The 8,939-nt window shown below is 40.2% G+C and overlaps 1 long non-coding RNA gene across 4 annotated transcripts; it reads right to left on the bottom strand.

Moving 5' to 3' along the window:
* Positions 1–5,447: 5,447 nt before the first annotated feature.
* On the bottom strand, positions 5,448–8,723 carry LOC125508895. 4 transcript variants are annotated; one of them, XR_007283863.1, is made up of 3 exons: positions 8,264–8,723; positions 7,930–8,192; positions 5,448–7,815 (listed from the first exon to the last, which is right to left on the bottom strand). It is a non-coding gene; the product is annotated as an uncharacterized LOC125508895 (long non-coding RNA). The 4 variants fall into 4 exon arrangements; XR_007283862.1 differs by having other exon boundaries at positions 5,448–5,812; positions 6,667–8,192; XR_007283861.1 differs by having other exon boundaries at positions 5,448–8,179.
* Positions 8,724–8,939: the final 216 nt, after the last annotated feature.

The following is an 8,939-nucleotide window of genomic DNA, read 5'->3' on the forward strand; positions in this document are numbered from 1 at the left end:
TAAAAGTTCTCGGAATGACCTGAAAATCAACAGAGAATATTTTTGGAATATATAAAAAATACTGGCGAAAGAATCAAGGCCAGGGGCCACACCCTGTCCACGAGGGTGGGAGGCGCGCCTACCCCCCTAGGCGCGCCCCCTGCCTCGTGGGTCCCCTAGTGCTCCACCGACCTCAACTCCAACTCTATATATTCACGTTTGGGGAGAAAAAAATCAGATAGAAGGATTCATCGCGTTTTATGATACGTAGCCGCCGCCAAGCCCTAATCTCTCTCGAGAGGGCTCATCCGGAGTCCGTTCGAGGCTCCGGAGAGGGGAATCCGTCACCATCGTCATCATCTACCTTCCTCCGTCACCAATTCCATGATGCTCACCACCGTGCGTGAGTAATTCCATCGTAGGTTTGCTGGACGGTGATGGGTTGGATGAGATTTATCATGTAATCGAGTTAGTTATGTTCTGAGATTGATGTTGCTATGACTTTTCTATGCTTAATGTTTGTCACTAGGGCCCGGGTGCCATGATTCAGATCTAAACCTATTATGTTTCCATGAATATATGTGAGTTCTTGATCCTATTTTGCAAGTCTATAGTCACCTATTATGTGTTATGATCCGTTAACCCCGAAGTGACAATAATCGGGATACTTACCGGTGATGACCGTAGTTTGAGGAGTTCATGTATTCACTAAGTGTTAATGCTTTGGTCCGATACTCTATTAAAAGGAGGCTTTAATATCCCTTAGTTTCCAGTAGGACCCTACTGCCACGGGAGGGTAGGACAAAAGATGTCATGCAAGTTCTTTCCATAAGCACGTATGACTATATTCGGAATACATGCCTACATTACATTGATGAACTGGAGCTAGTTCCATGTCACCCTATGTTGTAACCGTTACATGAGGAATCGCATCCGACATAATTATCCATCACTGATCCATTGCCTACAAGCTTTTCACTTATTGATCCTTGCTTCGTTACTTTTCCATTGCCAGTGTTACAATCACTACAAAATTGCTACCGTCACTTTTGCGACCGTTACCGCTACTATCATATTACTTTGCTACTAAACACTTTGCTGCAGATATTATGTTTCCAGGTGTGGTTGAATTGACAACTCAGCTGCAAATACTTGAGAATATTCTTTGGCTTCCCTTGTGTTCAATCAACAAATTTGGGTTGAATACTCTACCCTCAAAAATTGTTGCAATCCCCTATACTTGTGGGTTATCAACTGGGCATCCCGGTTACCGGCCATTTTCTCCTGAATGAGGAGCGGAGTCCACTCGTATTGAGAATAAACTGCCTAGCATGGAAAATATAGACAACCCTAGTTGATACATGAGCTATTCGAGCATACAAAACAGAATTTCATTTGAAGGTTTAGAGTTTGGCACATACAAATTTACTTGGAACGGCAGGTAGATACCGCATATAGGAAGGTACGGTGGACTCATATGGAATAAATTTTGGGGTTTATGGAAGTGGATGCACAAGCAGTATTCCTGCTTAGTACAAGTGAAGGCTAAAAAGAGACTGGGAAGCGACCAACTAGAGAGCGACAACAGTCATGAACATGCATTAAAATTAATCAACACTGAATGCAAGCATGAGTAGGATATAATTCACCATGAACATAAATATCGTGGAGGCTATGTTGATTTTGTTTCAACTAAACATGTGCCAAGTCAAGCCACTCGAATCATTCAAAGGAGGATACCACCCTATCATACCACATCACACCCATTTTAATAGCACGCCGGCACGCAAGGTAAACCATTATAAACTCCTAGGAAATTAAGCATGGCATGAGCAACTATAATCTCTAACTATCATTGCAAACATGTTTCATTCATAATAGGCTGAATCAGGAACGATGAACTAATCATATTTACAAAAATAAGATAGGTTGAGTTCATACCAGCTTTTCTCATCTCAATCAGTTCATCATAAATCGTCATTATTGTCTTTCACTTGCACGGCCAAACAGTGTGGATAATAATAATAGTGCATGTGCATTGGACTAAGCTGGAATCGGCAAGCATTTAATACACAGGAGAAGCCAAGGTAATACGGGCTCTTTGCTAGATCAACAATAATGCATATGAGAGCCACTCAACATTTTCATCATGGTCTTCTCCTCTCGACCCCCAAAGAAAAGAAAAGAAAAGAAAAGAAAGGAAGCAAAACTATTTACACGGGAAAGCTCCCAACAAGCAAAAGAAGAACGAGAAATCTTTTTGGGTTTACTTTTTAATTACTACTACTATAGGCATGGAAAGTAAACTAGCTAAAAGGTACAACTAATTTTTTTTGTTTTTTCTTAAGGTTTTTCAAACACACAAGAAGAATGCTTAAAACAGAAAATAAACTAGCATGGATAATACAATGAAAAAGTATGAGTACCGACAACTGGCATGAGTGTGTGAACATGAACGTAATGTCGGTGAGAAATACATACTCCCACAAGCTTAGGCTTTTGGCCTAAGTTGGTTTATGGCCACGGCTCAAAGCTGCCCTCTCCGGTGTACGGAGGAGTATCCTCTGGGTGCCACTGGTTGGCGATCTCCTCTGGATTCCACTGATAAACAGACTGGCGATAAGGGTCAAGGGGTGGCTCCGGCTCAGGCTCTGGAGCTGGTGTCACGCTCAAGTATGCATAAATGGCCTCTGGCAAAATGAGGTACGTGCCTGAAAATATGATAAACAAAGAGGGAGAAGGCAAGGTAATAATCTCACAGTAAGTTTTATCAAATATCAATCTATATTTAAGCATCTTCTTCTTATCCTTAACAATAAAATCATGTGCTACCATACTCTTCTAATCTAGAAAAATAGGAGGCAGCAACTTTTCTTCTTTCTCATAATGCCTAATAGGTATGTTAAAGTGTGCAGCAAGGCGCGAAGCAAAGATGCCTCCAAAGATGGGACCCTTCATATGGTTCAGATTTAACCGTTTAGCAACAATAGCGCCTAAACTGAAAGTAGCATCACGAAACAAGGCATGGCGCAAAATAACAATATCAGGGGCGCTAAGGTTTCCACTGTTCCCATGACCAATCAAGCATCTACTAGCAAATATTGCAAAGTAACGTAGAAAAGGAAAATGTATGCTAGTAATTCTTGCATCGGAAACTTTCCTCGTTTCCCCTACAGCAATCATATCAATAAACCCTTCCACATCATTACGATGTGGTTCCTTTATGCTGCCCTCAAAGGGCAACTTGCAAACCACACAAAAGTCATAAAGTGACATCTCCTTATACTCATCATAAAAATAAAAATCCACAGAAGGTGGCGACCTCCTAGCATGGAAATGAAAATTTTGCACAAAAATATTAGTGAGTAGGAGATATTGTTCGAGCTGGTCATGGAGGAAGTCGGTGAGGCCTGCATTCTCGACCAAATAATAAAAGTCTTCATAAATCCCGGTTGCTCTCAAGAACTCATCACAAGGCCATTCGCACGGCCAAACCTCCGCAGTGCGAGGGAGATTATATTTGGGCTTCTTATTCTCTTCACTTTGCTTATCCTTCGAGCTTCGGCTCGAAGAGCCCCTCAAAAATCTCTTCATCATTTTCTTTCTCTGAAAAATTTCTGAAATTTTAGTGACTCGAAACAAAAGTGAACCGAACTCAACAAGATTGATAGCAACTACTCCTACAAGTGCCTAGAGACCATATCATGCATTAAAACTACATGGGACCAAAGAAATTTGACATGCAAGCTCAAGAACAGGGTCACCTAAGCAGCAAAAATTTGCAATAAATAAAGCACTAGAACAAAAACTAATTGGACCATTGGAGGAGTCACATACCAAAGAACAATCCCCCAAAGCAGTTTTGTGAATGGAGCTTTGAGCAAGGAGATCGAAAATGGCAGCAAAACGAGCTAGAACACGAGTTTGAGCTGGTGGAGAATTTTTTTTCTAGAGGAAGACGAAGTGTGTGGGTGCAAGAATAAGTGGAGGGGGCCCACATGGGGTCCATGAGGCAGGGGCGCGCCTTGCACCCTCGTGGCCAGGTGGTTGCCCCCTCTGGTGTGTTCTCAGTGCCAAATATTCTTAAATATTCTACAAAAAATCATATTTCATTTTCAGGACATTTGGAGAACTTTTATTTTCGAGGTATTTTTTATTGCAAGGATAATTCAAAAAACAGACAGGAAATACTATTTTTGCTTTATTAAATCTAAATAATAGAAACTAAAAGGAGAGTATAGAGAGTTGTGTTTTCTAACTTCATCCATCTCATGCTCATCAAAAGGAATCCACTAACAAGTTTGATCAAGTCTTGTTAACAAACTCATTCTGAATCGCATGAAACCGGACAATTTTTGAATAACACTAGGTTACCTCAACGGGGCTATGCACATCCCCAACAATAATAATATCATATTTCTTCTTGACAGTAGGAAGAGGAAATTCAAAACCTCCAATAGTAATTGTTGAAGTTTTTCCAATAGAATTGATACTGTGGACTTGAGGTTGTTTCCTTGGAAAGTGTACCATATGCTCATTACCATTAACATGAAAAGTGACATTTCCTTTGTTGCAATCAATAATAGCCCCTACGGTATTCAAAAAGGGTCTACCAAGAATAATAGACATACTATCGTCCTCGGGAATATCAAGGATAACAAAGTCCGTTAAAATAGTAACGTTTGCAACCACAACAGGCACATCCTTACAAATACCGACATGTATAGCAGTTGCTTTATTAGCCATTTGCAAAGATATTTCAGTAGGTGTCAACTTATTCAAATCAAGTCTACGATATAAAGAGAGACGCATAACACTAACACCGGCTCCAAGATCACATAAAGCAGTTTTAACATAGTTTCTTTTAATGGAACATGGTATAGTTGGTACTCCTAGATCTCCCAGTTTCTTTGGTATTCCACCTTTGAAAGTATAATTGGCAAGCATGGTGGAAATTTCAGCTTCTGGTATCTTTCTTTTATTAGTGACAATATCTTTCATATACTTAGCATAAGGATTCATTTTAAGCATATCGGTCAAACGCATACGCAAAAAGATAGGTCTAATCATTTCAGCAAAGCGCTCAAAATCCTCATCATCCTTTTTCTTGGATGGTTTAGGAGGAAAAGGCATGGGTTTCAACCCCCCTTCAGCAATGCATCGATGCGTTGTTGTATGTCTATATAACCGTTGCTAGGGTCTATACCAACGGATTAATATTCACTGCCATTGGTGGCGTTGCAAAGGTCTACAACAACATATACACATGCGTTGGTAAACGATGTGAATAAGCGTTGCAAGATAGCAACGTATTTAGTAGGAGCTTAACAATAGTTCATATTTGTTGCTGCCACGCAACACAAAAGGATATTCAAATGGATATAACATGTATTTTATATATAGCCGTTGATAATGATAAGGTCAATGAGGATAGTACATAGGAGGCACTATATATGAGAAAGGTCTAATATATAATTTCCTCTATTGCATTACAAACAACATGATCCAAAGATTATAGTACTAGCCAAATTCTGGATCTTTCAATCATTTTCTCAACTATTCGAAATTAGAATTTTTGAAACATTGACACTGGAAATGATATCCTAAAATATAACATAAGACTATCCAACAGCAACACCATTCTCGACCTTGCAATCAGATGATTAGACTATATAGCAGCACCACCACTCTCGACCTTGCAGTCACATGATAAAACTATCCAGCAACAACACCATTCTCAACCTTGCAATCAGGTGATAAGACTATCCAGTAGCACCATTCTGGACCTTGCAATCAACGTCTAAGCCATGCATCGTCAAAATATCTTATGAATCTACAAAAATACAGAAATGAGATCAGTAACTTATGGTAGAAAAAAAGGTTAATAGAGCAGCAAAATTTAGAAGAGCAACAATCTAAGGTTGAAGGCTATGCAATAATTAATCCGGCTGCATGGCCAATAATTTTTAACATTTTTAGTGGTCGTGTCAACGGGTCAGATTTTGCTAATGTAGCACCAACTCTACATGTACATCTCTACGGAAGAAAAACAACAAGTCATTAGTTTCTTAACCATAGAAAAACTACATATCTAATTGAAATAGAATAAACTTATGTGACTAGTCGGCGATAGCATGAGTGAATATGGTGTGATATATTCGCAAAACCCAGACTAGTTAGATTTGGAAAGTATCACACATCTGTAGCTGTAAGTAGATATTAGCGTACTAAACTAACTCACCTCATTCCATAATTAAGTTTCATCATGTCGATAGAAATAGTGTTTTATAGGAAGCAAGGGAATGTAATTTACACACACAGTATGTGATGAACTGGTTTACCTGATCTAGTTGTAACGAGTCATATCTCGTAGAAGCAGCATGCAAGAAAAGTGTTATTTTTGTGCAAATTAGGTGGGGGGAAAAGATAGGTATATGGTAGATAAGAAATAATATTCAGGATGGCAATTAGTAGTCCAATTTCCCTTTGTAGTGATAGAACTACAGTTACAAATTACATCATAAAAATTCCTATCTGGCACTAGTGATCTTCCATGTTTAAGTGCCAAGAATATTGACATGGAACTAGTGGTGGTGCTAGGATTTACAAGTTGTGATTTCAAAGCTATATATTCTAATTATACATTCACGTACTACACTTAAATGTAGTAAAATACAAGCGGCAAACCTGAACCATGTGTTGTCGTTTGACATCAGTCACCACGTAATGTCATCACTACCTGAAACAATTCAGTTTCTGTAGCCCGAAGTTACAACATATGTATTGGTAATTTAGAAGACCACAAAACAATATTTTGAATGTATGTATACTGACATTAAATTTTCTCCATAGAGAAACTATGATCTCCATAAGCCAGTACCATGGTTAGAATGGATAAGTCAACAGAAAATCATTACTCACACAAAGTCTCTAGACCAAATGTTACTCTGAATTTGAACTCTCTCAAGACAATCTAAAATACTGAGAAATTGATGCATTTTGGTATTGCCAATATATTTAATTAATAGATAAACTTTGTCAAGTGAGATGGTTCAGTGTTTGCAGTAAAAGATCACTGTCAAAATTGGAAGCTACTTTTTCAACAGTGATTAGTTTTTCAACGAAAAATTGCTGGAAACTTAAATACTGCATAGTCAGTTCCATACATGTACATGCATCTAAGTTTTCCTACTTGACTGAACAACTATACTAATACAAAATTAATAGCTGCAACTACAACTAGTAATATCCGTATAACTTATAGCTGCTGCATATTGCATTGTATTGTAGGAATATGGCTAAGACCCTATCGAGAAGTATAAATTAATAGAGATACGAGAAACACAAACCCATAGAGAGTCGCAAAAAACTACAGTAAATGCCAACCACTAATCATTGATGCGTTAATGTGGCATTAGAAATATGAATGGACATATCAGCCTAGGTGACTGAGCTATTGTATTGGATTGGACGGGATGGGGCAGATGGCTTAGCTGACCGTACTGCACTACAAACCATCACTGTGGAGCGGCTGTACCACTTCTGTACATCTCGTAGTCGTCGTGCCACCGTTGTGCATATGGGAGTCGTCGCTCCGCTGCTGTGCATTTGGGAACTGCAACCAAACCTCCGATTTTTTGGCCCATCGAGTAGCCCCCTGCCCCTACGCTATTGACATCTGATCCAAATTCCTATCAAACAAGAGGTAAACAAAGTGGTATTTATCTAAATAAATCAAGACAACTAGTAACAACCAGCACATGGAGATCTAGATAGGAAACTGAGAGAAGCAAGCCTGACTTTGCACCATCCAGGTTCAGCCAAAGTAATAACAACCTGCACATTGAGATCTAGATAGGATCATAGGAGTACAAAGGAGAAGCTATATTTTGGCTGAACCTAGATGGTGCAAAGAAAGGAACAACTCAAATGAAGTCCTGGAAATCTCACCAGGCATTCCGAACATGACACCAACCAAACTACATGACCATGGACATTTCTGGCAGTACTGAATTCTTATTGACTTCTCATAACTGAACTATGATTAGCTGAAAAAGGAAGAAAAAATGTGCGTAAACTGAAGAAGCATATACCATCTTGCAGAGCCACTTACTTTGCTTAGCATTCTTATAGCAGAGTAGATGCTACCTCCTGGTGCAGCGAGGCATAACCTTCCCCATCCCTGCCGCATCTTCGACACCTTCGCGCGCACACTAGAGAAGGAATTAAGAACTCCCAAGGCAACAAAGTGAAATAGAAAACCCAAAAGAAGGGGAGAAGAAACCTTGTGCGTCTTCCTCTTGTAGTTGTTCCCTGTGGTGACTATCGAAATGGAGCGCGGGGAGCGGGGCTTCCAGGAAGAGCGCGATGGTGCCGGCGGTGGACATGGCCAGCGGCACCGTGACAGTTTCTTGTCCAGCCGTGATCTACATACCGTGGGAGGGAACCCTCATGCCCAAGGACCAAGTTGGGAAACCTAGATGTGCGCCAAGCCAACGGCGGTGCAGGGAAATCAGGTGAGAACGATGGAGGATTTGTGGCGGCGGTGGTGGATCAGGTGAGATCGATTGAGCATTTGTGGTGGCGGCCCGTAGTGAGATATTTTTTAGGGAGGTCTGCAAGGAGATAAAGTTGTGTCGCCCCCCTTTTCCACATGTTTGGCCGTGTGATGTGGAGAACTGTAGATAATCAAGGAAGAAGTGAGTAGAGGGAGGAAGTTAACTATTCGTGGGGAGGTGGGGATGTTGAGTCCACGGCCTGCCAACGCATATGCCAGCTCCGTTGCTAAATATGTGTTGGTGTAGGGGGGTTTGTCTTGTAGTGGCCACGGTTCTCTTTCTTTACCATGCTTCCTGGCAACGAAGTTTGTCTTATCATAACGTTGATTCTTTGATTGTGGGTTATCAAGATCAACAGCAGGTTCAATCTCTACATCATTGTTCTTCCTAGGTTGAGCATCA

The sequence above is a fragment of the Triticum urartu genome, chromosome 5 (genome assembly GCF_003073215.2).
Source record: "Triticum urartu cultivar G1812 chromosome 5, Tu2.1, whole genome shotgun sequence".
Taxonomy (NCBI): Eukaryota; Viridiplantae; Streptophyta; class Magnoliopsida; order Poales; family Poaceae; genus Triticum; species Triticum urartu.